Source organism: Opisthocomus hoazin, chromosome 5 (assembly GCF_030867145.1).
Source record: "Opisthocomus hoazin isolate bOpiHoa1 chromosome 5, bOpiHoa1.hap1, whole genome shotgun sequence".
Classification (NCBI taxonomy): domain Eukaryota; kingdom Metazoa; phylum Chordata; class Aves; order Opisthocomiformes; family Opisthocomidae; genus Opisthocomus; species Opisthocomus hoazin.
Genome location: NC_134418.1, coordinates 49,989,043 through 50,015,425, shown reverse-complemented (window position 1 = coordinate 50,015,425; position 26,383 = coordinate 49,989,043). Strand labels below are relative to the sequence as shown.

The 26,383-nt window shown below is 41.6% G+C and overlaps 1 protein-coding gene across 6 annotated transcripts in view; it reads right to left on the bottom strand.

Annotated features, from left to right (window-relative positions):
• MAPK10 (mitogen-activated protein kinase 10) overlaps positions 1 to 14,700 on the bottom strand; it is a 195,658-nt gene extending 180,958 nt beyond the window's left edge. For 4 of the 6 annotated variants that reach the window (XM_075421212.1, XM_075421215.1, XM_075421219.1 and 1 more), the window contains exons 1-2: positions 14,327 to 14,699; positions 9,584 to 9,704 (exon numbers count right to left, since the gene is read on the bottom strand). The gene's annotated coding sequence lies outside the window, so the exon portion shown is untranslated. Of the gene's footprint in view, positions 1 to 9,583; positions 9,705 to 14,326 lie in introns of those variants that run through there. The other 2 variants (XM_075421213.1, XM_075421220.1) reach the window with 2 other exon arrangements.
• Between the last annotated feature and the right edge of the window lie 11,683 nt (positions 14,701 to 26,383).

The following is a 26,383-nucleotide window of genomic DNA, read 5'->3' as shown; positions in this document are numbered from 1 at the left end:
TGCCACTATTACCTTCACACTGTTAGTTAAAAAAGCGTCTACCTTCACCAGTGGATCGTGTATTCTCCTGCCACAATTCAACATTGCTCCTTTGAAAACACTCTAGTAATTCTAGCTTGAACCAGCTCAAAGTCTGCTTTAATCTATTCTTGATCTCTTACCAGTTGTGTAATACAGAGCTCAGATAAAAATTAATCATTAGTCCAAAAGTATTTTTACAGTGGGGAAAAAAACAGTAGTACTTGCACAAGGATTAGCAATTCACGTGCGCTTGCTATAAATACACTCTGAAATCTTGGATATCATGATTCAGCTATAATTTTCAGGGCCACTAAAGCCTAACTTGATTGTAGCTTTCTTCTTTGCAGTTCTCTCCAGTTACTGAAACTTTGGAGTCATGAATAAGAATGTCTGGTCCTATATACCTAGCTAAACCCTTAAGAAAAGCTTAAGTCAACTAGCCAAGTCCGTACTAAAGCTTCAGGTGGAAAAAGATTTGGGTCAATGTGCATCTAAACTGATTGTGGGAAATGTAACCCAGGGCAAAGTCTCCTTCCAACTGCCCACCTCCAAGACAAAATAAAATGTGTCAGAAAGCTTCCTTATATATAAGAACTATATTTCATTTTATATTTTTAATATTTGATAGACATTTGGGGGGAGTCTTGACAATAAATTTTCCAAAAAAGGTAAGAAGTACTTCCCTGGTCAGATTCTACCTGGTAAGGATGCTGGGCAGTTGATCCATGCATAACTGTGTTTCCAACAAAATTTGCTGTAAAATTTGTCCCACCACTGCTGACACTGAAAACTTTTGCTGTAGTTTTCCTACTAGCTGGTTTATTTCGTGGAGCTTATCTTAGGTTTTTACGCCCTTTCGGTTTTCAGAGAAAACCTTAACAATGAGACCCAAAGGTAGCCTACAAGCTCACAAAACAAAAATCAAACAGACCGTGAGTCTGAACATTTCTCTCAAGGTTTCTGAATACTTCAGTTTTGACAATACTGCTTCACATGTAATAGTTTCACCCGCATGTAATGTTGACAGCCAGAGATATTTTTTCCACATTAATGAGACAGAATAGCTCAGAAATGAAGCTTGGGTGAAGTGAAGGAAAAGTCTGTAGTCCAGAAACTCGGTCACCATCCAATCAAAGAAGTTTTCTGCAACAAACCTAGTGCCACTTAAAAAAAAACTAAAAAAATTACACTAAATCAAACCTACAGCATGAGAATCTTAACTGGTGTAAATCATCCCATTCTTACCTCAATCGGTTTAATTATATAGAGGACGTGAACATAGGCATGTAAGTTCAAAAGTAACAACTGCCACAGCTACCTAAAAAAGTCAAAACCAAGCATATATCCTTGTCTTCATTTTTTCAAATCCTCAAAAGAAAAGCAGAGAATTACACTGTGGGTTTGTTAGACTGAGGAGTATACACCACCTTGAAATCACTGTTTTTATGAAAGGATCTATAGATCATTGCCATTATACAAACATGTAGGGTGGGGTTTTTTTTTACATTCTTCTGTCATGGAAGACATCCACCAGATTATCCTCATGCAGCTTGACAGATAATAAAATTAATTTCAAGTACAACAGCAAATCAAGCATTCATGATTCCATAAAAACATCTATCTACACACTAATAGCTGAAATCTAACATAAAATTAATGCAGGCATTTAGGTAGCATTATGATTAACAATTAAGCCATGCAGAGTGTTTTCAGGAACAGCTTGGGGAGGATTTTTTTGTGGTTTTGTTTCAAGAAAGACAACATTAAAATATATTTTTCTTTTTTGCTTGCCTTTTTTTCTTTCAGTGTTCCTATTTAAGGATATGAGCCAATCTTTGAATGCTACCTCTGCATTTTCTGAAGTAAGTTATATACACTGTATTTGAACTAGGCACGAAGTAGTTAAATGGTGAAAACCCGCCTACAACAGCAATGACTTAGGTTCAGATTTGCTTAGAGTACAGGGACAGGAACATTTGGATACCATTATAGATCACTAAGTCATCTGGTTCTGATGCGCAAGCAAGAAAAACTTTCTTGTCCAGTCTATAAAACACAGAGTAATTAAGTTCCTCCTGCTTTCTCCTGTATGCTCTATTTCAATCCTAACAGCTCATAAAGCAAGAAAATCCTCCCATCCTTCTACCTCATGCAGCGTTGGCAGTCCAGAACAGAGAGCACTGATATCTGCTCAGCCCACCCCATGCACTACTCCAAGGAAAGTAACCCTACCTAACTGGAGTTGCACTTCTCCACAAACAAAGGCAGTAAGGAAGCAGATTAGGAAGTCTCTGCATCATAAAGTGGATTGATTTAGATTAACTAGCTTGAGATAAGCTATGTTAACACAAAGCTACATACACATAAATTACTGCAGGGTCTACTGTATACATATTACCTTTAGCAATTATTTTATATCTGCTATGAATCAGATCTTCTTATCAGGATGCTATTACATCTTCATAGTACTTTCAAAGCCCCTGCAGTTTTACAGTGGGTTCACACAAGAAGAAATTTTTTTTTCCAGGATAGCATTAATATCTACACCCGAGATCACCTTAAAAAAAAACCAAAACCCCAGCATTTGCAATGCAGCCAGAACTTGTTCTTCATACTGAGCACCTAGAAAAGAGGTCATAAAACATGAACCGGGTAGAAAATGTTGAATTGGGAAACAGGATTTTTAAGACAAGGCAACTATTTGTCTCAAAAAATCAGACTTCTGGAATACAGGAGGACACAGCAAGACAAACATTAATGATTGCTTATCTTATTCTCACTTTTCTTCACCAATTATTTAGCTAATGGCCACTGAGGACAGAAGCCTTTGCTAATATAATTTTTCCTGTGAGACTACTGGTTGTTCTTCTTTAAAGTGATTAAAATCTGTAAGCTTGAACAATTCTGATTTTTATAAAACAAAGCCAGAGCTATTCAATGTCCAGCAGCTCAAGAATGCCTATATAATAATTATGTCTCCTCAAACTCATCACAGGTAAATCACTCTTACTACTTTCACCAGGAATTTAGAGCATATTAATAATGCACAAGTACTGCACCACACCTGCAATGTGTAGTCTCTTCTTGCCAACCTGCCACTGCACAGCAGTCTGCATCCAATGCAACAAGGATACTTCAGGTGCTGTAGATGAGGCTGTGGATATACAATTAGTTTAAATAACCTCTGGATAACCTCACGCTTCTAAATAGTCCTCCATCATGCATATTTGTCTTTGTCTTTTCACCTGTCTGCCACCCTCTATCCCAACACACAATAGTTGAGAGAAGGATCACGACGTTAACATCACACTTGCTGCATTCCATCGATAACCCTATATATATCTTTCACTTGTTTCACTCCTTTTTTACAGTTGGGAAATATAAAGCCCCAAGAGCTTAAAGCAGCTAACCTGATGCCTGTACAGCAGTTAGCATGCTGCTGCCTTGAACCAACTTGACCTAAACCCTAGTGAAGTGAGCATGAATGTGACAGCTGATGCTGCCACTACTGCAGATGCTTCTCTCTACAAGAGCTATACTCTTCACTCACAGTCAATGCTCCCAATTCTTTCCAATACACACAACAGCAGAGTGAATGTGAGCAGAGGAAAAGCTGACAGTATCACACAGTATGTTCAGGTTTCTGTTCCTGTTGACAGATTTTGATTAAGAAAAGGCTCTTTTGCTAAGAACAGTACACAAATAAATAGGCACAGAGTCAACACACACACTTCAGAAGTCTAGAAGAAGCAGCAGGCGAAATAATAATAACCATGGAGTTACAGAATACTTCACACCACTTTATATAACATGGGTTCATATACCATACCCATTAATATAACTGAATTTACTCCTGTCTTGGTCTCTTTTTCACCCTTCTGCTGGCACCATTTTCTGTTTTTTTTTATTGATTTGTCATTTCCATGTAGTCTTCTGCAGGCTATTCAATTTTTAATACAACTCACAAGGATCACACTGAAAAACAACTCAAAGGTTCAGAAGATATTTGTCTGACATTCTACTCCCATATTCTACAGTAACAGTCATGGATATTTTCCGTAAGGTTTGGAGGGGAGCCTGCCAAATACTGAACTAGCCTGCCAGGTGGCACAGAGTTATTTTTTTCCATCAGCAACTGAAAAAACACAGCAGACAAATATTTCATGTGATTGTGGTGGTACAGCTCCCCCCCATCCCCGTCAATCGAGCCACCTGGCAATCTACATTGTGTTCTTGCCTGTACTGCAAGAGCAGGGAACTGGGACAACTTGGCATTTTCATTGTCTTTATACAAGAGCAATGAGCTGGGCTGATCAGGCACTCCCTGACCGCACCTGGAACTCCTGCTGCCCATATCATACATGCCTGGTAAATGTCAGAACTCTACAGTCTGGGAAGTACTGGAATTGCATAGCTGCTGTCAAGATACCAGAATTACCTCATACAAATTGTGGCCAGGATGGAAATTTACTGATGCCTAAAGTCAGTCATCTTGTGACCCTATAAAGAGCAGTACCAAGTGAGGCCCTTTGAGCTCTTCTGGACCACAGCAGGCTGCGCCCCGTGTGTCCCTCTGACTGGGATGCCTCTCAGAGCACGCTGAAGTTCAAGGCTACCTGGCCTGAACTACGGAGATCCCTCACTCCTCAAGGCTCAACCTTAGCCCATTGAGAAAATCATTTGAAGTGAGTATTTCACTGAACTCAAGGGGAATTTTTAATCTGTATCTCTATCTATGCATATTGTGCACGTGTGAATTGATTCAAATCATAACATCCTGTTGTAACTGTAGTGAATTCTTTTTAACCACTTCATAAATGTTAAGTTAACCAATGATTAATTACTGCTGAATTCCTATGATTTTCTCTCTTTTTCTCTAACTGTGAACAAACCTTAAATTGCTGCTATACATATCCTTTAGACATAAACCATTGTGGTCTGAGGCTAAGTCTGGATCCAGCCACACCTAGGCTCCTCTCTGAGGAGTTCAGAAAGCAAGGGGGTCCATTCCAAACCTGTGACTCAGCGGGAGGGTCTCCCTTACCCCTTACATCTTTCTTCAATCTCTGTATAAATCATTCTACCTCAATACTACCTCGATTTTTGTTTCCTTCATGTAATAAATAACAGAGTGAACCTTGCCAATGAACTTTATTAAATCACATTTTATAAATTCTTATTAAAATAATATCTCACGAATACCTTTGATGGTGATTCTTTAAACTACCTAAACACTCATTCGCAACAGTGATATGTTCACAGGTCACACCTAGCACAGGGAAGTACTAAGCTTATAAAGCAAGTTCATTCCTTTTCAATAAACACAGACTGACATATGACAGACTAAAATTACTTGATCCATCAGTATTTCAAAGTGAAATTGAGCAACTGGAGATCCCCCAAAAAAAGATATCTGCACTTTAATTTTTCATTTTCACTTTTTAAATGAGCAAATAGCTTGACTTTTCCTAGGTCAAACGAGGCTACTGGAAGAATGCAGACACAGATACAGAACAGAGGTATGTCCATGTCTTTACAAGCATTCAGGATAGCAAATCTTCACTTTCCAACCACTAAGTCTAAAAATATATTTTTTAGACTATCAGTCCTAAACATTTAAGAACCATGTCATATGCCCCCAAATTTCCTAGGTATCACTAGGGAATAATCTTGGTGGGAGAATTCTACATTTTTGAAGCTTCAAGCTTTCACATACTCAAGTTTCTTTTTGTTTTTTTTAAGCAGTGAGGATGAAAAGCCTACTTTTTATTAAAAAAAAGCTCATAGTTTCTCATATGTATGTGACACTGAGCCTAGGGCATTAAAAAACCCAAATACAAGAGTCGACAGTGCTACTTTTCAAGATCACTTAATTAAAATACTAATCTTACAGACTGCAGGGATGAGGAAAGATAAACCAAGGATGGAGGGAAAAGGGATATGAATCAGAATGAGAAGTAACAGCATAAAAAATAATGCTATCTCAGTTAAAAAGACAGTGAAAACATCCTGTGAAACAATACCCAGAGGAGACCAAAAAAACCACACACAAGAAATCAACAACAAGAAAAAAATGCAAAGGCAGAAAAATTCCATTTTACAGGCATTTCCAGTGAAGTTTATTAAAATCAAAGGTGAGCAAGTGGTTCCACTGAAAAGTTAATTCAAAGTGAAGATCTCAGCACTTTCTAAAAAAAATCCAGCTGCCTTGAAGAGTGGGGAAGGTAAACAGTTAAAATGTTGACAATTACACTTCTGGAAAACCTTTGTACGTAGTTGATCATGTGACAAATAGCTTTTGGAAATATGCTTAGCATATTTCTCAACAGTTCTCAAGTGGGAAAAATGTTGCTCGTTACATTGCCACCATCAATAAGAGATAAGAAGATTTTACATTTATCATATGCAGCAAATTTACTATAAATAGGCTTTTTCTATTAAAGAAGGCGGAGGAGAAGAACATAGGTTTCTCAGAGAAAACTGTGCTCTGAGCTCCTCTGGTACACATCTGGTATAACTGTACTAAACTCACTGGAGCTATTTTACATTTACTTCACTAGACAGAGTTCAGAATTTCTCTTTGTGCACTTAGCACTTACGCAGGGATGAACACAGCAGAAACCAATGCAAAGTTTCATAAAAGCATGCAACTCTAGTTGCAAGATACAAGCCAAGACTCTCTAAGGAGAAATACTTGAGGATCTTTCTGTAAGTGCTTAAAAAAAAAAAAAGGACTTTATCCCAGGTACTATTTTTATTCTGCACGGATATATCAACGCCTCTCTCACATGATTTCTACCAAAATTACTAACTCACCTTTACAAAAATCTCATCGCCTATAGCACTAACCTTATTTTCATGTTAAACAAAATATCCTAATTTTTTTCATTACCTGATCTTTTTTGTGATGAATATCAGTAAGTATTTCTCCAAATGCTGCTTTTCCTAACCATTTTTAAAAGTTGTTTGATGGTTAATTTGACGGTTATATGCTAAGTTTTAGACCCAATTTCTGGTTTCACATACAAGTTCCACAGTTATAAAGCTTACATTTTCATAAACAGAAATGGCTGAATGCAAAATACGGTTATACATTCAAAGTGATTTGTATACCTTAACAACCAATTAACTGGAGAGAACCTGCACAGAAAGCATAAGCATTTGCACATAAAGGTCCAAAATTTCAAATTGTATTTGCTCCCTGCATGTTTACAGGACTGTATCCTTAATTCATACTTATAGAAAACTTTAAACACATGATAAAGAATTGTATTATATGCCTGAAAACACCTACAGATGTTTTCTGTGGAGCTGTAGCTTCAGAACAAGACCTTGAAATCCTTTATTTCTGTTAAAAACATTTAACAACATTTGAAAACATTTAACTATTTTTGTCTGTTAAAATTGTCCATTGAGAGGAAAACTTCTCAAGCAGGTCTCTACCTATGACATCTGAGTTCTTTTGATTCATATCGTACACTGTTTCTGAAAAACTGCTGTCTACTTGTACTGACTACCCATCCTAAAATCTAAATTGGGATGTACGAAGCTGGAGGCTGTAACTTAGGTCTACACTGAACTCAGAGAGAAAGTATACTGAACAGAGCCATTGATGCATGCTTCAAATACCACACAGCAGTATCAATAGCTACAACATTAAGACAGACACATCTTGGTGACCTGAGGCACACTGCTTGTAGACAGTGACATTATATTCCAAAATTAGCATCGCATATACTACTAAATGTAAAATTGCTAAGAGCGGGGATTATCATCACCCAGCTTCTTAAAAAAGATTTTTCTACATATACAGCAATTTTTCAAATGTTAGTTGTGAGAGGAACTGAACTGCCGTGACTATGGGCTAATTGTACTAACATGTACACAACTCCATAAATATTCCATGCAACTTCTTTTTAACTACTGTTCACTACAGACATGTTAACGAAATCCTTTGTTTGCACAACACTATCAACAAAAACAGCTGTCGGTTTATTTAAAACTCCCATGATCTACAACTAGCAGGTTCCCTATTATGCTCCTAAACACAGAAATTAAAATTAAAAAAAAAAAAGTCACATGATTTTGGGCTTTATCATAACTTCAAAACTCACCCAGACCACTTCACGTAAGAAAGGTTGTCACAGTTTTTAGAGTCCACATATCAAACCAAGATGAAGGCTGTCTTGCTAACAAGAATTGCCTTAAGACAAATGCAATGGGCCTTAAAAGCCATAAGAAGTCAAAAATATCATAGTAGTAATACAAGAAGGTTTTAACTTCTACATCAATGTTTTGCTTCCACTGGATGTCCGTAAGTCAAGGACGTGGGCACCAGACTGGGACTCCTCATGCCACAAATCACTATTTATGTCCAGTGTGTGGTTTCACCCCTTGGGAAACCCCTTAGGTTTCAACAGAACACAGATTATTTCAACAGACTAGTAGGCACTGCTTTCTGCTGTTTTCTCTCTCATTCACTTCAGAGCAGCATCAAATTGGTTTATCAACACCTGTTCAATATTTTCAGCAGCTCTACCAAGGATGAAAATGACATGCCATCAGAGCACTCATTTCATTAGTGTTCTATTAGCCATGTATCACTGCTGCCCACCAGTCTGTACATACTATGTGTTTCCATCTCTGCCTGATCTACAAATACAGAATTCTAAACTCCGAACAAAACAGTAGAAACATTTTAGGGACTTGGATCTACACCTTCTTTGTGTTGTAGCACCACAAATAAGATTTGACACTGGCCACTGGTAAAGGCCAAATCACACAGACTACATCTGACAAACATCTAGCTAGCATTAAGGGGGAAAAAAATGAACACAAGCTTGTTTTGAACAGAAAATTGGTTACCTTCAAGAGTTACAAGATTTCACAATAATTCTATTGTGATTACATGGGACATCTGAAAACAATTCTTCATCTCTCAAAGGTACACCAAAGCCATCTTAAAGAAATTATCAGGATCAAAGTTACTTATTTTGTAAGAAATATGCATTGAAATTATTGGCAGACTTACAGGTAGCTAAACTCACAGAGTATTTTTAAAAAGGCTACTTGCTTTTCATCACTAGTGTCTCAATTTATTTTCCTGTCCAAAGATAAAGATATGTACATCAAAAAATTCTGTCAAGATTCCTCACAGTCGTCTTCAGTTATCTCAAAGAAACAGAACAACCTTTCCTCTCCCACACTCCAAATCAGAGAGATGCAAAACATTAATTACAAAAATTGGTGTAAAATAGTGGATATGTCAAGCCCAGAATACTCTATATGTAGGGACTTATTATTTTGCTATCTTCACACTTTCACCATAACCATATTCCCAATGTGCTCCATCTGATCACTACATGTACAATGTGGAAATGACACACTTGAAAAAGGTATTTATAAGAAGACAGCATTATGCTCACATGTACTAAAAATTACTAGAAGTTGTAATTTTTATGTTCCTCCCCCCCCGAAAAAAAATAATCAGCATGCACTTTGGCATCAAGCACGATTTTTTTTGCCAAGTGGTATGATTTAATAAAATACTTTGTTGACTCACCACAGCGCGTGCTATGTCTCATCTATAGGAAATGGTTCAAAGGCATCAAACTTCATGCATGGGTTGCCATAGCTGATATTTGAGTCTGGCCTGATGCTGGTATAGGTTTCTAATACTAGCCCTAAGCACAAAACACAAAAGAGAAAGAAATATTTGGAGTTTATTTTTCAAGTCTGATAGACACAGAAAAAGTTCAGAAAACTAAGCTAACCTGGAATGACAGTATTTGTACATCATAAGATAAGACTTAAGATTTTTCTCTGATAATACCATAATACATCCAGTTACAGACAGTATCTCTACCATAAATTTTCCTTCTTCCATGCAAAGAAGAAAGGCTAAAGATAGAAAGCAATGCAGAATGAAGTGTTATTTAAATGGGAGAGAAGCTTCACTGTTATTTTCCCAAAGACAAAAAAAAAAGATAAAAATCAAGGCGGGCAGTCCCTAGTGCTCAAGAGCTGATGTTCAAGACTGTTCAAATTGTAACAGATGGCACTAAAAATCATAAAACTGTTCTAAAATACTTATTTTTGTTTCTATACTATCTTTCTCAGGTCAGATCTTCAAAATTTTCTTTAGAATAAGGAAGAGCAGAAACTTTCACTGTAACAAGCTGAGATTTGTACAGAGTCATCTGTCACTAACACCTGGGTATTGAAATCAAATTTTATTTTTGACATTATGAACAGCTTTAAAAACTGTCCAATATCGATACACATAGACATAGGAAAAGTCATGTGAATTACTGCTGTTTATAAAATTAGCATCCCCTTAAAAACAAACAACAAAATGTGACAAAATATGTTCAACTGACAAAGTGCTTGCAGTGAAGAAACATACAGAAAACCTCAAGAAATGTGTTAAAAAGCAAATGTTGTGACATTGAGACAGAGAAGGAGAGGAGGAACATTCAAGCACGTACCATTCTGCCTAACCACTGAACAAAATTAGGCAACTAATTCTAAGTGGAAGGTTTGGGCAACATTTTCTTACCACTGTTTCACAATATGTTTTCAAATAGCTCAGAAAATAAATGAGCTAAAGCTTTTATTAAGAATAGAAGATTAAAAATCCTTATCAGAAAACAACTGCTTAACCAGACAGGGCCCACTACAGTTCACTGAACTGAGACAAGAGTTGCACATACTCAGGCTACCTGAAATCCCACTTCAAATAGCAGTTCCTAATTTCCTGGGTTATCTGACCTCTTAGTATAGAATCCTGGTGAAGCAGCTATTGACTTGACTGGAAGGCTCTTCTGGACCTCCAACTTCTACTGTTTATCACAACATAAAAAGCTGACAGCAGTCCTGGGAGACAAAAACACCCCAAATTTCCCATGCCACTACTGTGATGTGAGCAAGGGTCTGCACTCATGTGGTCAGCAACCTTGGACAGCAGAGAAACCTGGAAGCCTAAAAATACAACAGCTGCTTTTTCTTTTTCTTGCTGTAACAAGGGCTGTGACTGTCCTATGCTTCAGGCATTCTCAGGGATATCCTAAAATACACAAAAGCTCACAACGTCACATCCCTTCTGTAGAGATCATGCTGAGGAGAGCATTCCAATGCCACTAGTGATATCACGTGCCAAATGCTTTACTAAAAATCTCTCTATATCTGGAAAGTATCAGGGCTTGAATTTCCTGTCCTTCTCTTCTAACAACTAGCCAAGACTAATTCTAAAGCTAGCCAACAAAGCTATGGCAATCAGGCTAAAACACACTAATAGTAAATCAAGGAAAACTGTGTAACTTTTGCAAACAGTGGGTAGGGGACCATTAAATTCTGTCCCATCTTGTGTACTGCTTTTTGATCTGTACTTTAATCTCTTGAGAGAAAGGAAACATAGCCCAAACACCTGATATTTCACACTAATTAAAGTTGTATGTTGCTTTCAGTTTTAGACGGTTACTTCAGTAGAAAAGATTTTTTGCTTCTGTGATTGTTTTGTCTTTCTCTGTCTGCCTCAGTAGATGGTGGTGCAAGAAAGAAAGAAAAAAAGAACTCATAGAAAATGCAGCATTTTTTCTTTTAACTAGTGTCCTTTTATAAGATTTAATTTTTTTTGCAAGTGGCCTTCAAACAGTAAGCATGCAAGAATCACAGAAAAGTGTAGCAGAATACGAGCATTGGAAGCCAGATTATATTTATATTCAGTATTGTGGTGTAGTAAAGTCTCTGTCCTTTTCTCCTGATGACATAACAGAGCAGCAACGGTGGTAATACTGCAATCACTAGGCTTTTAGGTAATAATTTTTAATAGTGCTATTATAAGCTCAAAATGTAACCAGTGGAATGGGAGGGGCTATAGATAAGGAGTGCTTGCCATAAAAAAAATAGAAACTTACTTTGTTTAGAAAATTTATCAACAAGCTGATGATACTTTCTGTTATTTAGGAATTGTCCAAAAAACTGGGTAGCTTCTACTGAATAACAGTTTAAGAGAGAATAAATTTTAAAGCTTGGGACCTTTCTGTCAACTCAGCTTTTCTGCCTTCCAAATCTTAATAAAACTATCATGTCGTCTGCAAAAGCAATGCTAAACCCCTTCTCCTTTGGGCCTGCTTTAGCTCTCCCTTAAATTGCATGAGTTTTGCAATGGAATGCAAACCAGAAGTAAGCTTTATGACATTCTCCAATACCACGGCAGGGAAATTTTGATAGCTCTCCTTTTGCTTTCACAAGCCAGATCTGGTATTGTAACACCAGTGGAAGATATTTTGTCTTACAATTATTGATCCAGTACTATTAAATCTCTAAATAATGGCTGCAAACGTGCCAACCACTGATAGCAGGGAAAAAAACACAACACACTCCTACAAGAAAACACTCATCCCCAAGGTCTGATCACTAAAAGTCCCTTCAGTGCACACAGATATTTCTAACAATGAGAGGGACATTTTCTAACATCAAGCAGGCAGGAAGGCAGCTGAAGGCACTTATTTTTCATCTTCAGCAATTTTTGCCCTTGTCCTATTTAGGAACATCCCTGTAATCCTAACACTCCTCAACAAAATTATAATTACAACAGGACCCTGACAAATTATGCATAGTCTGAAACAGCAGGAGACAACAGTGCGCAAGAGTGCAGTTTACTGAGAGTCAGGGAGAAAGAATATTGTTTAATGGCTGAGATTAAATTACCTTTGTCATTCACATCTGCGCCCATGTAAGAGAAAGTTGTTAGTGGAGAGAACTGAAAAGGTATTTCTATGCCACCTTTCCTAGCAGGAAGGGTGAGCGCACAGCAGAACCACGACAGAAGACAATACTACTCCAGAGCATTCCTGGCTAGTGACTACAGAGCAATGTTCTGAAAAAGGGTTAAAATACCAGGTTTGATGCACTCTGCTTTCCCCAAGGCACAGGAACCAAAGGCAGTTTACATGGGGGCACACAGCCCTGTGCAGTACCAACACCATCCTATTCTATCTTAACTGGTTGTTTTTTTTCTGAAGCTGGCCTTGCATGACAAGCTCTGTGTCCTCCAGCATGCGGATTTCAAGCTTCTTCTGATCATTTACAATATACTAATTTGCATTTTCCTTCTAAAAAAATTCTACTCTACGCCATCATTTTCTTCAAAATATGTATTTTCATATAATGTTGGTTTGTCTTTAAACAAGTCTCTGGCAAAACTCTCAGTGAACATGATCAGAGGAGGGGAAGGCTGCATTGAGGATATCATGAAGCTATGCAGCAAAAAGAACCCATGTAAACAAGCTTACAGTCACTCACAGATGTGAGTGAAACATGCCCATCGTGATTCACTGGAAGCATGGCCTGCTTATTAAACAATATTGTAACACTTAATTATCCAAGTTAAATTTGTATTATTTCTAATAAGGCTTTTCTGCAGTAAAAAACAAAAACAACATTTCTTCCTGTAGCAATAATTGTTCTGTCAGAGGATTTCCCTGCAAGGCAACATCGATTTCACTGCAGTATCTAGAGATTGTTAATTCTATTCTGCAAAATAACTGGTCTGTACCATGCTGTAAACAATTCTAAAAGCTCTTGGTGGTTCTGTAAGATCCAATGGGCTGAGTTGTTCACTTGCATCTGAGAGTAATGCAGAAGAGTGATGATTACCTTCAAAGACCACTTTCTTAAAACAATCTCCACGTCCCACACAGTTTGTCAAACATTTGATTCTCCCCATACATGCTTTTTTGTTGGGGGTGGGTTGTTTTTTTTTGGCATTCAACCACTTTGCAAAAGGCCAAGACTTTCTGTCCTCTGGATCTTCTAGTTGCTTTTTATTATCCCCTCTTCTTTTTTTATTTTTACAAATTCAAATTTTATATGGCTCTGTATGGACTATATAACCCACATAATGTACTCATTTCTACTGAATTGCAAGCCAAGACACCTCCTTCCCCCAAAAGCTCCCGAGCAGCATTAGAGGTGATGAGGCTTAGTAAAACACTACTGTTTACATGAGCCAGCTTCTAAAACACTATCACACGTATGTCCATGATGTGCCTCTGCACTGCTCTCTCCCATCACTGGTCACCTAAAGTGCCCATACAGAAAAACTCATACATACCCGAACACAGGAAAACGATGGTTCGCTGCCACAAAATGTATAGCTGCAGCCCTCTTGCTTCAGTTAGCAGTTTACTTCATTAACCCCTCTCTCTCCCCTTCTCCCCCATTTTTTTTAAACAGCAATCAATATTCATCACCCCACCCTGCAAAAGCAGTTAGTCATAGAATATTAGAATCAACCACCTACCATTCCGTGCTCGCAAGCTATTCTCCTTGTCCAGAAACCTTTCCCCCAGATTGCGACTTTAGGTCGTATTTTTAAATCACATCCCAAACAATGCCGAGGAAAAGGTGGGCTATTTATAATAATAATGAAGAAAAAAGAAGATGGGCAGTTGGATTCAAGGCAAGTCACCGTTTTCCTTTAAAGAACTAAAAAGCCTGGGGGAGAGGGTAAAGCCGAACAGAAAAAGGGGAGGCAAAATGTCTGATAATAATGAAATAAAAGGCGGGGGGGGGGGGGGCAGAGCGGCTTGCTGAATCACGCTCTTTCACTGCCTGGAAACCATTGTGCAGCGTGATGCTGGCTGTACCATTGTGGAACCTACCAGAGGAGACAGGCAGAGAGCTTGGGGAATGGAGCTGCTATGGCAACTGAAAGGAGCACACATGACGTCAAAGCACACAGAGGTCTCGCAGGGGGAGGGAGGGAAAAGTCTAATCTGCAGCCACAGCTACGATATCTCCTGGTGAATCAGAGGATAGAGCAGACTGAAAAGGGAAGCTGAATAGTCTTCTGTAGCACTTACCAGCAGCAGCTCGGGCATCTGCAGGATCAGGGAGCTAGTCAGTACACAGAGGAGGTAGCAACAGCGGTGTAGATCTCTTTTGTTTGCATTAGCCCATCACCCTAAAAAAAAAAATCCAAATATTTGAAATTTATTTAAGTTTCATGTTTGGAGGAAGAATAAAAAAGCCCCACACCTCTCCTTCACAGCTGTTGAACACAGCTGTTCATGCAGCTATTGCTCACATGAACAAGCAATGCAACTCTGAGAGTGGAGTCCCTTTGAAGCCCAAGAAACCACTAGAGATCTCCCAATTAGCAGTATGTTGTGCCCACTACTAGAATGCCCCAAATCCCCTGTCTAAAAACATACCACTTCTAAAAGGTCCCATTGCACAGTGGTACTACTGCTGGTTCTGTGAGCACAAAATGCAGAGTTGGTGATGACTTCTGACGTCAACTTGAAAAGTTAAGTGGACAACGTTTCTTCTGCATACCTCAAACTGCAGGATGTCCCCTCTCTTCCGACACTCAACAGCAAACAAAGTACACTGGTAAGACTACTACACTGTGAACCAGACTTCCAAGAGATTTAGTCTGGCATAAGAGCTGGCCAGAAATATTATGGTGAGATTCTATCTTCCTGGAATACCTAACTTCTTCAAAAAACAAAGCATTTCATTCAGTATATCAATTACATTGCTCAAGAACAGGTCCAAGTGGTCTGAATATTCCACAGGCTTTACCACAGCTGGAGTCAAACACAGTCCTGTGTGACCTGGAACTCACAGACTATATCTAACTCAGGTAGGGTAACTGTTGCCTTTGAGGGCCATCCAAGTGCCTTTAGGGGGCCATACACCAACATATGATGTGATCCATAAACATTTAAAATCTTTTATGTAATTATGGAGGAAGTGAAGTCATTGGCTGCGTCTGGCCCCCGAGCTGCAAGTTACCAATTCTTGTCTTAACTATACCATGTTCCTCCACCCTCCTTTCTTCATTACCCTGTTTCTCCTGCATGTTCTGCTATCGGCACTTATTTTTTGGAAGTGAATGTTTTCATCTCGATCTGTGTATCGTTCCTGCATACATACATACATGCATGAATGCCTGAAAACATTTATTTGTAGTGAGAAAAAAATTCTATACTTCCAACTTTCTCACACTTTTTTTTTTTTAAATTTACTTGACAGCTCTATCTCAAGTTAGCAATCACCACAGAAAGTTCTCCCCACTCTCTGCTGTACACTAAGAGCAGACTGGATTGGGCATAGTGAAGAAGCATGCAAACGTACATTATGTGCCCAGAGAATGTCCTGCCAGCATCACCAGTGTCCTGAGGAGGCATGAAGAGCAGCAGGGCACAACCTCCACTGCAGTCTGCAAACACCTGCACAGTAGTCATAAGCAGTAAGTCAGATAGTTTTAGTGTGTCAACTGACCGGTCTCAGTAACCATAGCATATTTGACTGGGTAAGCTTTAGAAATCTACAGTTTACGACATATGTTTTTTTAAGTAATGAGGGGAGGAGAGGCAAGTAAAGGAGCCACAAGATGTGTAGCAGAAACCACCATTAGCATTAACTACAAGATTTTGAAACAAAAAACCCTGACCCAAACCCTCATCACAAGATTGGCAAAACAAAAAAGAAAAATTTAAACAGGCAGTTTTCACACTGACTTTTAAAACAACAAAAGTTTCATTCCCTTTTTGTCTCTGTAACCATAGTCTTCTTTCTCCCATACCATATCACATCTACTGTCAAGGCATCTAAGATCTTTTCTGCTACCATCTAAATGTCATGTTTGCACAAGAAGCACTAATTCTGCTTCCAGCATAGACGGGCAATAAAATAGGCCGAGAAAGGTTTCACCCCTTCCAGATCCTACAGAATACCACAAGAAAATACCCTGAAAAATTATTTCTTTTGCGTCTAACATCTTCTTCAACAAGACTCTAGAAATACACTATTGTTAGACAAAATACCAGAATGAAGTTACCTCTTTGAATAAAGCCTACATATTAACCTCTTTTTTGGAATGGTTGTTTATTGCAAAAACCTACTAAAGACTTCTGCTCATTTAACGAAAGACTCCACTACAGCAACCAATAAACATATATGTATACATATATATCTATAAACTTATTACTAATCTGGAGCAAAGGGGGATTTTCTTTTCCATAAAAATATGTCCATACACATATTTTACCTGTATTATTTAAAAAGTTCGGATACATTCAAATATAGGTAAAAAACCCCTATTGTGTGAGTCCGTATAAGGGAGAATATCTTTGAAAATAGCATTAAATGACCATTCATTGTTGCAGAAGAGGTAGGGGTTGTTTGCTTTGGATATAATTACAAGACTGGGTTTGGGGGAAGGCGGAAGAAACAAAAGAGCCAAAGCTCTTGCAGAGGTGACAGAGGCTTTGAAGTGTAATTAGGGTATATGTCCTCAGAACAGCAGATCTAATAGAAAATAACATCTATTCAGATGCTGCTTTTTCTAATTGTTCTGGTTTCGGCTGCAGCCGGCAACAAAAGCGCCACGCGGCCGCCCCTCCCCCCACCGCGCTGCGGAGGAGAATGGAAAGAAACAGGCAGAAACTGGTGGGTTGGGATAAGGGCAGTTTAACAGAACAGCAAACAGAGGGAACAGGAACAACAACGATACAGAAAAAGGGGAATATAAAAAACAAACCAACAGAACAGAACCGTTCTCTCGGACCGCACCGCCGCTGAGCCCTCCCGAGCTGCGAGTGAGTTCCAACCGCGCCGCCCCCTCCCCACCGGAACCCCACATGACAGCACATGGTATGGAATACCCGGCTCTGCTTGGCCAGGTTGGGGTTGGGTCAGCCCACCCGGCTGTGCCCCTTCCTGGATTCTGGTGAAAATTAACCCTGACCTGGCCGAACCCAGGACATTATCCACCCCTTATTCCATACTATCTACGTCATGCCCAGGTCCCCCATTGTCCACCTGATCACCACCACTTCTCCTGTCTCCAGATATCATTCCCTTAGTCTGTGGATCATCACTCTAAAGTGTCTGTTGAGTTCATTTAATCCATGACTTCGGGTTCCATCTGTCGTAATGGTCTTCCGTGGCAGGAGAGGTGATGTGTGGTGATGGGCGATCACTTGCTGCATCTGGAGCTCACGGCTGATGTATCTGGTGCGGCCCATGCCCACGGTCTGCAGGTTGGAGACGTCGATCTCGATGAAGTTGCTGGGTGCCTGTTGTTGAAAACCAGGTCCAGTCCCATCATCGCTGTGCTCTGTTAGGTTTCACCAAAAATTCCATCCTTCTTTAATCTGGACAATTCTTGCTACAATACTACTGGTACAACACATAACAATTATAACAGTGATAACAGACAGTGACAGGGTTATTTAACAATTAACTTCATACAATTTACTTATTTATGGACTATTCTCACCCAAAATCAAATCCCCATGAGGTACACATCAGACTTCCCCATCCTTCCGTATTATCCACCAGGTACACCCAGGTCCTTGAGCAAAAGCAGTCCCGCAGACGGGCTTGCCTTTGCCCGAGGTAGGACTAATCCAAACTGTCTTCCCTAACATGTTCCACATGTGCACTACGGGGACTTTATCCCCTTCTACGGGGCGCTGAGGTTTTGACGGGGCAGGACCAGCCTGGTTGGTGGATCCCCTGGTGTTCACTAACCAGGTGGCCTTTGCTAAATGACTATCCCAGTTTCTGAAAGTCCCACCCCCCATTGCCCTCAAAGTGGTTTTTAGCAGTCCATTGTACCGTTCGATCTTTCCAGAGGCTGGTGCGTGGTAGGGGATGTGATACACCCACTCGATACTGTGTTCTTTGGCCCAGGTGTCTATGAGGCTGTTACAAAAGTGAGTCCCACTGTCCGACTCAATTCTTTCGGTAGTGCCATGTCGCCACAGGACTTGTTTTTCCAGGCCCAGGATGATATTCCGGGCAGTGGCATGGGGCACAGGGTAGGTTTCCAGCCATCTGGTGGTGGCCTCCACCATTGTGAGCACATAGCGCTTGCCTTGGCGGGTTTGTGCCAGTGTGATGTAGTCAATCTGCCAAGCCTCCCCATATTTATATTTTAGCCACCGTCCTCCATACCACTGAGGCTTTATCCACTTGGTTTTCTTGATTGCAGCGCATGTTTCACATTCATGGATAACCTGTGCGATGGTGTCCATGGTCAAGTCCACCCCTCGGTCACGAGCCCATCGGTATGTCGCGTCTCTTCCTTGGTGGCCCGAGGTGTCATGGGCCCACCGAGCTATAAAGAGTTCACCCTTATGTTGCCAGTCCAGATCCACCTGAGCCACTTCAATCTTAGCAGCCTGATCTACCTGGTGGTTGTTTTGATGTTCTTCAGTGGCCCGACTCCTAGGGATGTGGGCGTCCACGTGACAGACTTTTACAGCCAACTGCTCCAGACGGGCAGCAATATCTTGCCACAATGGGGCAGCCCGGATAGGTTTGCCTCTGCGCTGCCAGTTGTTCTTCTTCCATTGCTGCAGCCACCCCCACAAGGCATTGGCCACCATCAAGGAGTCGGTGTAAAGACAGAGCACTGGCCACTTCTCTCGACTGGCAATGTCTAAAGCCAGCTGGATGGCTTTCACCTCTGCAAACTGGCTTGACTCACCTTCTCCCTCGGCAGTTTCTGCGACTTGTCGTGTAGGGCTCCATACAGCAGCCTTCCACCTCTGCTGCTTCCCCACAATGCGACAGGACCCATCCGTGAACAGGGCATACTGTTTCTTCTCTTCTGGCAGCTTATTATACAGTGGGGCCACTTCAGCATGTGTCACCTCCTCCTCTGGCAATGCTCCGAAATCTTTGCCTTCTGGTCAGTCCATGATTACCTTCAGAATTCCTGGGCGACTGGGGTTTCCCATTCGGGCGCGCTGGGTGATCAGCGCGACCCACTTACTCCACGTAGCATTGATGGCATGATGCATAGAGGGGACCTTCTCTTTGAACATCCAGCCCAGGACCGGCAATTGTGGTACTAGGAGGAGCTGTGCTTCAGTGCCGACCACTTCTGAAGCAGCTCGAACGCCTTCATATGCTGCCAGAATCTCTTTTTCAGTGGGAGTATAGCAGGCCTCGGATCCTTTGTATCCCCGGCTCCAAAACCCCAGGGGTCGACCTCGAGTCTCCCCTGGAGCTTTCTGCCAGAGACTCCAGGTTGGGCCATTCTCCCCGGCTGCGGTGTAGAGCACGTTTTTAACATCTTGCCCTGACCGGACTAGACCAAGGGCTACGGCATGAACTATCTCCCGTTTAATTTGTTCAAATGGCTGTCGTTGCTCAGGGCCCCATTCAAAATCACTCTTCTTCCGGGTCACGTGGTACACAGGAGTCACAATCTGGCTGGAATTTGGGATGTGCATCCTCCAAAAACCCACAACACCCAGGAAGGCCTGTGCTTCCTTTTTGCTGGTTGGTGGAGACATAGTTGCTGTTTTGTTGATGACATCCATTGGGATTTGATGGTGCCCATCCTGCCATTTTTTCCCCAAAAACTGGATCTCTTGCGCAGGTCCCTTGACTTTACTTCGCTTAATGGCGAAACCGGCTTTCAGAAGGATCTGAACTATTTTCTCCCCTTTCTCAAAAACTTCCTCCGCTGTGTCACCCCATACAATGATGTCATTGATGTACTGCAGATGTTCTGGAGCTTCACCCTTTTCCAGTGCAGTCTGCATCAGTCCATGGCAAATGGTGGGACTGTGTTTCCACCCCTGGGGCAGTCGATTCCAGGTGTACTGGATGCCCCTCCAGGTGAAAGCAAACTGTGGCCTGCACTCTGCTGCCAAAGGGATGGAGAAGAATGCATTAGTGATGTCAATTGTCACATACCACTTAGCTGCCTTTGACTCCAGCAGATATTGAAGTTCTAGCATGTCTGGCACTGCAGCACTCAGTGGTGGTGTGACTTCATTCAGGCCACAGTAGTCTATTGTCAGTCTCCACTCTCCAGTAGATTTTCTCACTGGCCATATGGGACTATTAAAGGGTGAGCAAGTTTTGCTGATCACTCCTTGACTCTCCATCTGGCGGATCAGCTGATGAATGGGGAGAAGGGAGTCTCGGTTATTGCGATACTGTCTGCGGTGCACCGTTGTGGTTGCGATTGGCACCTGTTGTTCTTCAACCCTCAGCAACCCCACAACGGAAGGATCCTCCGAGAGACCAGGCAAAATGGACAGCTGTTTAATTTCTTCCGTCTCCAAAGCAGCTATGCCAAAAGCGCTCCGGAGATAGTCTATACCAAAGAGCCTCAGGGCCAGTCACAATGGGGTGCTTCTGCCACTCCTGCCCAGTGAGGCTCACTTCAGCTTCCAATACACTCAGCTCTTTGGATGCCCCTGTCACTCCAGAAATGCAAATGGACTCTGACCCTTTGAAGTCTGATAGCATTAAAGTACACTGTGCATCAGTGTCCACTAGAGCTTTATACTCTTGTGGATCTGACGTGCCAGGCCATTGAATCCACACAGTCCAATAAACGTGATCGTCCCTTTCCTCCACCTGGCTGGAGGCAGGGCCTCTCTAATCCTGGTCAGAGAATATGCTACTCACTGTAAAAATGACTTAGAGGTCCCTCCAAGAGGATTGGAATCAAGATCAAACTGTCTACCTTGTCTGGAGAGCTGCCCGCTGGAAAACTGGAGCGGCATTTTTCCTAGAATTGCCTTTTGTGATTGTTTTACCTTGCAACTCACGCACTTATGCCTCTAGGGTTGAGGTAGGTTTTCCATCCCACTTCCTCGTGTCCTCTCCGTGGTCATGCAGGTAGAACCACAGGGTGTCCTGTGGTGTGTAGCCTCTGTATCCTCTCTCCTGAGCAGAGGAACGCTTGCCCCTAATAGCTGAGATGCTGGTCCGTACAAGTGGGGAGTAGGACATACTCCTTTCAAGTTGCTGGACCAGTTTCTCCACGTCTGACATGAGAGACGAAGAGATACTTTCCTCATATTGCTGGAGTCAGACAGCCACCTCATCCACCGTTGGTGCTTCTCCTCTCCAGTCTGCTACTGCCAGTGAGTTGGCATATGAGGATGGTGCGCTCCATACAAACTTCCTCCACATGGATCGTGTGCACTGGACTTCATCTGGGTCTGCAGGTAACTGCTTATCGTCCTGCACAGATAATTCCCTCAGGTACTGGATACCCCTTTCCATATTGGTCCACTTGCCTGGATAACGTACAACATCCTCACTGAAGGGGTACCTCTCCCTCACGGCTGACAGAGGTCAACTTCAGAGGCTGAGGGCTTGGGCCTTTTTCCAATGCCCCCTTACCTGGCCAGGGATCCCAGCTGCTTGGCTTCCCTGTCCTCTAATTCCAAGCTGCTGGCCCCGTTATCCCAGCAACACAGCAGCCAGGTGATAATGTGTTCACCTGGGTGGCGGCTGGAATCTTTCTGCATGTCTCGCAGTTCGCTCAGGGACAGGGACCGGGTGATGACCTCTGTCTCTGTCTCCTGCAATGACCCTGGCTCATTGTCATCCCTCCCGGAGCGATCTGATTGCTTCGTGTGTTTCTTTTTGTGTACAGGGGCGACTGCTACTGGCACCGGTTAGTTTTTGGGCTCAGCTGCGGTGTCTGCCGGGGCAGCCCCTGTGTTGCGGCAGTGGCAGCCATAGTGCCGGTCGGAGGGGCTGTGACTGCTTGCTGGGCTGGAGGGGCTGCAGGGCTGGCTGGGGGCCAGCGCCAGTTGCAGTGCCTGCCGCTTCGTTTCCCCCCTTCAGAGCACTGAACAGTGTTGAACAGGGCAGCTCGGCAGGCATGGGCCAGACCCCAGCACGTTGCGGTGATTTGTGTCTCCCTGGAATTCCCAGGGTGGCATCACAGTTTTTCCAGGTATTTTACTAGTTTGTCCGGATTCTGTACTTGTTCAGGGGTGAGTTTCAAAAACACCGGCGGTTCCCACTGCCCTAGGTACTTGCCCATGCTGTCCCACACACCCAGACACTCATAACTATCCAGTCCTGGGGCAGGTCTCTGCGCAATGTTTTTAACTACTTGTTTAACCCTAAACAAGACCTGAAACCCACTCAAGAGACAGAACAATAGGAGAGTGCTAGCCTGAGCATCCCATGGATACTCGAAATTCTCAAAAACATTTAGGACCAGCCTGAAGGGGAGAGGTGGGGTGAAAGAGTGGGGGAAAGCATCCCCTCCGGTTTTCCCCACAGAGTGGGTTCGATTATTAATAAATTCTGAGAGATAGCATCCAAGGTCTGGAAATGTCCACAGTGTTGCACACAAATACAAGCCTAACTTCATACCCAGTGATGTTGTCATAAGTTGATAGTACACAGTACAGCAAAATCATAATCCTGATCCTTTACCCAGAGGTAATGAACAGCACAGCAGTGAACACATGCAGCTGGTAAGGTTTTACGTACCACAGCCATTTGACCAAAGACAGAAAACATTCTCACTGGCAACTATTTAACTTATACAATAAACACGTATAACAAATTGTAACAAAATCTAAGAAAGTTTTTTTAACACACTCTGCTCAGCCCTGCCATTATCCCCACCCTACGATTGGGCATCAAATTTAATGTTGCAGTTTGGCCGTGGCTGGCAACACAGGGCCATGCAATCGCTCTATCACCCCTGCCCCTTCTGGAGTGGGGAGGAGAATGGAAAAAAAAGGCAAAAAAATCCTGGATCACGATAAGGGCAGTTTAACAGAACAGCAAACAAATGGAACAGTAACAACAACAATAGGATAAGGAGAATATATAAAACAAAACAGCGGAAAGGGCAGAGCAACTCTCATCATCCAGTGCCCTGCATGCTCCTGAGCCGCAACTGTCTTCCCCCTGGCCAGCTCCCACACCGGAACACAGCATGATGGTACACGGTATGGAATACCCTTCTCTGTTTGGCCAGGTTGGGTCAGCCCACCCGGCTGTGTTCCCTCCTGGCTTCTAGTGAAAATTAACCCAATCCTGGCCGAACCCAGGACATTCTCGAATGCTGGCTGAGGGCAGGAGAGTGCATACTACATGTGATGCTGTACCAGCATCAGTAAGGAGCCTTGCTATCCGAGACACCACTACCAAAGAGAGCATCTTATAGGTTGCATCTCTCACTTCATGTCATACTGACTGGCAGAGGACCAGAGAAATTTAAGAAGCACCTGAAAAACCATGTTTCCTCTTCCTTCCACAACTGCAAACACAATCCAAGGTCTCTATCAGCAAGCACTGCAAGGCAGAATGGACACAACTGTAATTTAATGTCACATTCAAATAGAGTTAGTGTATAACTGCAGTTTCTCTTGACAAAGCTAAACAGAATAAGACCCTTGGAGTTGTTACTTCCATGATATACTGTGCTGCTTCTATCATACAGCATTATGCACATCTGACAGAGCAACATTTTTAAGCACTGTATTTTAATATTGATTCTGGAATGAAATAACAGCTAAGTGAGGACAATGTGCAAATTGGCCAAGCTCAGCAGGTCCATAAATCCCCCAAAGGTGCAGAATGGTGGTGTGAAAAGATTCTAATTCCAAGTCAACATAATTTAATTTCAGAATTGAAATAACAGCTCAGATACAGAGATCACATTCTCCAGGCATTCCCATTCCACTAATTTAGATACTGTTTGTGCTTCTAGCCCTTCTCCCTGTTCACTGCCTCAGCATACTTATCTTTCATTTCATTCTGCCATATTGCACAGGATGTCATAGAAACAGCAAGAAGAAAAGAAAAAAAGAAATGAAGACACACTCATAGAAATCCTGCCTAAGCTAGAGAAACATAAGGATCCCAATCCGTTTACTTCACTGAAAAAATAAATTGAGATGGTGTGATCAGTGTCTGTGAGTACCTATACTGAAAAAAAAACAAAACACAAACCTGATCTAGACACACATGTAATCCAGTAAAACAGCTAGTGGTTGGAATATGAATCTAGGCAAAGCCAGAAAATTCAAGAAGAAAAACAAGTTCTTCAAGTTATGCCAAAAGCACACAGCATGCATCAATTTAATATTGCATTATTTCTGCTGACAGGAAAGTCAAGACCATAACCTGCCTTAATGGAAAAAAAGGCTTAGACAATCACTTCTGTAGACTGAGAAAAGTCTGCAGAGGCCAATTTCAAGGATTACTCTTATAACTGGTCTAATTACTTCACTGAAGAGGGACTGCAGCATCACACTACATTTTCATCAGGTGGGGGATAGGAAAAGTACTTGAGGAAAAAGAGTGTTATTCCTGCTTATTAAGGCAAAAGAAAGTTAAAAAGCTAAGGATTACTAGCTACTAAAATAGATAACTGAATGATGGAAAGAAAAAGCTGAAACCAAAGTCAGGATCTGCAGAAAATTCTATGATCTGCCTTCAAAAGAGAAAGAGAAGCTCTAAATCACAGTTTAGCAAATGGCCACTTTACAAAATAAAAATAATACTGGATCTCTGTATTTCACTCCTAAGAATTAAAATACCATAGGAATTGAGTGATTTTTATTGAGGGCCATTGCAAACTTCCATAATACCCTGTGTTTACTTTACTTGAGCCGAAATCCAGGGCAAAATCCAGAACACTACTTAGTGACACCTACCCGGCAGGTCTGTGTCCTACATTTTCCCCTCAGTGATTTGTCTTACTTGCTCTGGACTCAAGCAAAAGCAACACAGGATGGAAATCATATGCTTTTTATCCAAACACTCTTGGATGAGCCATACTTCTTGCAAGCATGTTGCGAGGCACAGTTTGGTCATCTCATCGTACACACCTGGTGCTCCCTGAGATACCATACAAAGTCCAAGATAATCTACACGGACTTGGGAAGTATGTCACTGGACATTCAGGCGAACCACACCCCTCTTGAATCAGCAGCTAGATAACAGGCAGTATTCTCTGTGGCATTTCATATTGCTCTGATATTTACGCAACTGAATCATGCCCCGAATATCCTTGAGTATCAGCTCTACACTAGCCAGCTACCTGTTGTCCTCTCCAAGTCAAGCTGCAATTTATGACACACTCCAATTTATCTTTCATTGCTATCACAGACAGATATGGCAAGATTACATCATGCAGCTATGACTTGGAAGATGCCCATGAAATATCTTGTGTTTCTTCTTTTGATCATAGATTCTGGGTGACATCTTGACACAGATTCCTTTCAAGCACAGTGCTTTTCCTCCCAACACAAAGGACCAGGTGCCCCAATCAATCTGTGCCAGTCTCAACCAATACACTGAAGCATCATTCCAGTTCTGGGCAAAAAAGAGGGATGGTTCTATGCTATTCTATCACACCCTGTTATCTTTGACTCTGAAAAATATAAACAAAGTAAACTCCTTTGCACTTGCTAAATGAAGTCCTGTATAAGTCTTCATCTCACAAGTGATTACATTTGTGTATCACATGATTAGACCTCTCCCCAAGATAATTACAGCAGCTTTTCCTGACATTCTGCATAACAGTTTCTATATTACATGTGTTGTGTGC